This window comes from Heptranchias perlo, chromosome 15 (genome assembly GCF_035084215.1).
Source record: "Heptranchias perlo isolate sHepPer1 chromosome 15, sHepPer1.hap1, whole genome shotgun sequence".
NCBI classification, from domain to species: domain Eukaryota; kingdom Metazoa; phylum Chordata; class Chondrichthyes; order Hexanchiformes; family Hexanchidae; genus Heptranchias; species Heptranchias perlo.
The window spans coordinates 66,725,314-66,731,314 of record NC_090339.1 but is presented as its reverse complement, the minus strand read 5'-3'; positions in this window follow the sequence as shown (position 1 = coordinate 66,731,314).

Here is a 6,001-nt window from a genome sequence, read left to right as displayed (position 1 = left end):
CCCCTCGCTCCCTGGGCCTCACTTTTTACCTGCTCCGATGCTCTGCCCCCGGTCTCTCGCAGGTCCGCGCTCGCTCTGGACTCCGGGCTCCTGATTATCTACCACAAGATGATTGGTCCCACCCTTCTTTTGACTACCCTTTTACTATTTATAGGTTTATAAAAAGACTTTTGGGTTCCCTTTTATGTTAGCCGCTAATCTATTCTCATACTCTCTTGGCTCCTCTGATTCCCTTTTTTAGATCTCCTCTGTACTTTCTGTATTCTGTATTATGAACTTTACATTTGTCATAAGCCTCTTTTTTTCTCATCCAGGGAGCTCTAGATTTGGTTGCCCTTCCTTTCCCCCTTGTAGGGATGTGTCTAGTCTATACCCGAACCATCTCCTCCTTGAAGGCCTCCCATTTTTCCATTACTGTTTTGCCTACCAATTATTGATGCCAATCCACCTGGGCAAGATCCTTTTTTAACTCTCTGAAATTTGTTCTCTTCCAGTGAAGCATTTTCATATTTGATTGTTCATTGTCCTTTTCCATAACTATTCTAAACCTAATGCTATTATGATCACTGTTCCCCAAATGCTCCCCCACTGAAACATGCTCCACCGACCCACTTCATGCCCCGGAACTAGATCCAGCATTGCTTCTTTCCTCGTTGGGCTAGAAACATATTGATCAAGAAAGTTATCCTGTGAACATTTCATCAATTCCTCCCCCTCCTTGCCCTTGTGGAGATTTGAGCCTGCAGCTCACCAACTTTATCACACCACGTGTGTTTACACACATGCACTCTAAACTCATCTTAGATTGCCTCACATTTGCCACATCTGATCCCTTCTATTTTTGAACTATTCTTTACTCTAGAGCTACTTGTCCCTCCCAGCCTCTGTGCACCTTGTTTCTCCTCTCTAATGTTTCATCCTGATGCCCATCCCCCAGCCAAATTAGTTTAAACCTTTCTCCACAGCACTAGTTAACCTCCCTGCGAGGACATTGGTCATAGCTCCGTTGAGATGCAACCCGTCCATGATGAACAGATCTTTCCTGCCCCAGAACTGGTCCCAATGCCCCAGGAATCTGAAGCCCTCCCTCCTGCAACCTTTGCTCCAGCCACATATTAACCGGTCTTATCCGGCTATTCCTATACTCACCAGCACGTGGCAGTGGGAGTAACCCAAAGATTACTATCTTTGAGGTCCTGCTTTTTAACTTCCTCCCTAGCTCCTAAAACTCTCGACTGCAGGACCTCGACCCTTTTCCTTTCTATGTCATGTGGTCCACGTGGGAACCAAACATCTGGCTGTTCGCCCTCCACCCCCCCCCCCCCAAAATCATCAAAATGTTCTGCACCCTCTCAGTGATGACCTTTACCCTGGCACCAGGAAGGCAACACACCATGCGGAACTCAAGTCGGTGGTTGCAGAAACGCCCGTCTATCCCAGTGTTGGCTAGGGGCTGCAGAAAGTAACCAGAGACGTCAGCTGCTAAAACACACAGGCAAGAACAACTTTTGAACTGAAGTAACCTGAGTTCAGTCGCTGGCCTGAGCTGGCTGGAACCAATTTGAATTAGCTAAGTTTTGAGAAAGACAAAGGAGATGTGATAAGACACAAGTCCTTATTTAGAAAAGGAGTAATGAGGTAATGCTACCTAAGTCCTTGGGACAGAGCCAATGAGGAGAAGACACAGGGTAACCGAGAAAGCCTAAACCAACGAAAGAGACAGCACAGCTTGAAGAGATAAGATTCAGAATAAGAATGAAGGATCTGGGGGGTGGAGCCAGAGCGAAGACTCCGGAGACCAACCATCGCGGAAGTGGGAGACCCTACGTCAGGGACGTAGAGACGACGTCGAAAGAGAGAATGGAACGCCTGGCCAGCATCAGCTCTCCTTTTCGGGTATTATCCTTTATATTCTGTGACCACTCGGAGTGTCAGAGAAACCTAGTGGGTGTGCATTTAGATCTTAGTTTGAATATAAAACTGTGTAACCTAGTATAAACTGCATGCCTATATCTAACCAGATGTATAAGCTATAGGTATATGATCTAACGGCGTGAATAAAGTGAATTGAGAGTTAAGAGAGAATTGACTCTTCTCCTCTTTGTACTAAGCCAATAACCGTAACCGGTGACCTCCGGTCAACACCCGACTATCGAATCCCCAGTAACAACTGCATTTCTTTTGCCCCCCTGTGCAGCCGAGTCTCCCACGGTGCCGTGGATTTGCTCCTGACTGCACTCCCGAGGTGTCAACACCCTCACTGGTATTCAACACTGAATACTGATTTGTGAGTGCTACACTCCCAGGGGACTCCTGCAATGCCTGCCTGTTCCTCCTAGTCTGTCTGGTGGTCACCCACTCCCTCTCCGCCTGAACTTTCTGTAGCTGCGGGGTGACCACATCCTGAAACGTGCTAACCACGAAACTCTCAGCTTCCCGTATGCACTAATGATGCCAGCCTCCCCTCAAGCTCAAACTCTTCAGTTCGAGCTCCAGCTCCAGCAGTTGCCGGCACTTCTTGCACATGTGGCTTTCCAGGTCACATGAAGTGTTCTGGAGTTCCTACATGGCACAGGATTTGCATGCAATGGGCCCCAGCTGTCCTGCCATGTTATTAAACTGTTTGTTTAGCTTTAAGGCAATTTATTATTTATCTAACACTAAAACACTAACCAATGAACTAAATATTTACTAACTTACCCGTGGCACTCCTCGTCTTGTGACATCACTTTCTGACTTTTTCTTGATTTTTGATTCCTCCGCTCAGTCTTAGTCCTTTGCTTAAAAAAAATATTTTAAATTTAAGTTTTAAAAGTTGATTAGTTTTTAGTTCCTTGGTTTAAAATCGCAAAGCACCTCCTCCCCCCACAGCACCCAATTCCCAGTTGAATCGCCTCACTCTGTTAGCGCTTCACTCTTTGTCTTTGCCAACCTTTGTGTTCTAGCTTCTGATTGAAGCACCTTCTGCCATCACACTGTGAAACTCAAGAATACTTGAAGGAAACATTCTCATGACTTTTTTTTGTTACCACAGAACTTCATGTAAACCACTGTAATCAACTAAAAGCATTAATGTTTAGTTTATTTAGTTCCTGCAAATTCTTGACATTTTCTTTTGTATGATGTAGATACTTGTGGAAAACCATCACCAGTGTGAATAATCTGTATATGAACATGTAAATGGAGTTTCATTCATAGTATGCAAGGTTAAGTTGCACTATATTCCCTTCTATTATACATTCACTTTACACTTGTAATTAACAGTTCACTATGTTTTGTAATTGAAACACGAGAACATTTTTTAAAAAGTTTAACATTAACATTCTCTTAAAAAAAACTTTATTTGAGGAAAATATTAAACGATCTACCTTGAGCTAATGCAACAGATGGTTCAATTAAAAGAATTTCTATATGCAAGATAGTTAATGGGAGGGTACAAGCATTTGTGAAATCAGTTCCTCAATCACTGTTCAAGGCTTCGAGTTTCACTGCTGTGCAAGAGCTCAAGAAACACTCCAAACCTGTAATTAATAGGAAAAAGATATTTCTTTTGATGCACTATTCCTTCAAATTGAAAATCTAACAGTCTATAAGAGACATTCCCATAAAGCAGAATTATAGAAAATTTGAAAACAGTCATAGAATCATAGAATCATAGAAGTTACAACATGGAAACAGGCCCTTCGGCCCAACATGTCCATGTCGCCCAGTTTATACCACTAAGCTAGTCCCAATTGCCTGCACTTGGCCCATATCCCTCGATACCCATCTTACCCATGTAACTGTCCAAATGCTTTTTAAAAGACAAAATTGTACCCGCCTCTACTACTGCCTCTGGCAGCTCGTTCCAGACACTCACCACCCTTTGAGTGAAAAAATTGCCCCTCTGGATCCTTTTGTATCTCTCCCCTCTCACCTTAAATCTGTGCCCCCTCGTTATAGACTCCCCTACCTTTGGGAAAAGATTTTGACTATCGACCTTATCTATGCCCCTCATTATTTTATAGACTTCTATAAGATCACCCCTAAACCTCCTACTCTCCAGGGAATAAAGTCCCAGTCTGTCTAACCTCTCCCTGTAAGTCAAACCATCAAGTCCCGGTAGCATCCTAGTAAATCTTTTCTGCACTCTTTCTAGTTTAATAATATCCTTTCTATAATAGGGTGACCAGAACTGTACACAGTACTCCAAGTGTGGCCTCACCAATGCCCTGTACAACTTCAACAAGACATCCCAACTCCTGCATTCAATGTTCTGACCAATGAAACCAAGCATGCTGAATGCCTTCTTCACCACCCTATCCACCTGTGACTCCACTTTCAAGGAGCTATGAATCTGTACTCCTAGATCTCTTTGTTCGATAACTCTCCCCAACGCCCTACCATTAACGGAGTAGGTCCTGGCCCGATTCGATCTACCAAAATGCATCACCTCACATTTATCTAAATTAAACTCCATCTGCCATTCATCGGCCCACTGGCCCAATTTATCAAGATCCCGTTGCAATCCTAGATAACCTTCTTCACTGTCCACAATGCCACCAATCTTGGTGTCATCTGCAAACTTACTAACCATGCCTCCTAAATTCTCATCCAAATCATTAATATAAATAACAAATAACAGCGGACCCAGCACCGATCCCTGAGGCAGACCGCTGGACACAGGCATCCAGTTTGAAAAACAACCCTCGACAACCACCCTGTCTTCTGTCGTCAAGCCAATTTTGTATCCAATTGGTTACCTCACCTTGGATCCCATGAGATTTAACCTTATGTAACAACCTACCATGCGGTACCTTGTCGCATGGTAGGTTGTTACATAAGGTTAAATCTCATGGGATCCAAGGTGAGGTAACCAATTGGATAGGGTGGTGAAGAAGGCATTCAGCATGCTTGGTTTCATTGGTCAGAACATTGAATGCAGGAGTTGGGATGTCTTGTTGAAGTTGTACAGGGCATTGGTGAGGCCACACTTGGAGTACTGTGTACAGTTCTGGTCTCTTTCAGAAAATGCAATGAATTAAATATCTTTAACTGCTGGTCTTAAAATTTATACATTTGACTTATTTCTTATAATCTATTGATCTGTTTCACTGTGTAAGTTCACCTTGATAATTCATAATTTAAAATAAATGCAAAGAACCATCAACATCCTGGGGGTCACCACTGACCAAAAACTTAACTGGACGAGCCATATAAATACTGTGGCTACAAGAGCAGGTCAGAGGCTGGGTATTCTGTGGCGAGTGACTCACCTCCTGACTCCCCAAAGCCTTTCCACCATCTACAAGGCACAAGTCAGGAGTGTGATGGAATACTCGCCACTTGCCTGGATGAGTGCAGCTCCAACAACACTCAAGAAGCTCGACACCATCCAGGACAAAGCAGCCCACTTGATTGGCATCCCATCCACCACCCTAAACATTCACTACCTTCACCACCGGCGCACAGTGGCTGCAGTGTGTACCATCCACAGGATGCACTGCAGCAACTTGCCAAGGCTTCTTCGACAGCACCTCCCAAACCCGTGACCTCTACCACCTAGAAGGATAAGAGCAGCAGGCACATGGGAACACCACCACCTGCACATTCCCCTCCAAGTCACACACCATCCCGACTTGGAAATATATCGCCATTCCTTCATAGTCACTGGGTCAAAATCCTGGAACTCCCTTCCTAACAGCACTGTGGGAGAACCTTCACCACACGGACTGCAGTGGTTCAAGAAGGCGGCTTACCACCACCTTCTCAAGGGCAATTAGGGATGGGCAATAAATGCCAGCCTTGCCAGTGATGCCCACATCCCATGAACGAATAATAAAAAAATTTTTTAAAATAAAGACTAGGCACACCATGTTTTACTCTGTAGAGATCAGATTGGACCAGGTTTCAGAAACAGTCAGCAGGTTAAACAAAATATATATCCTAGTGGGGAAATTGCTTTCCCCGCTAATTACACAACTACAATTATTCAAGCTCGTGCAGAAAACATCCCATCAGT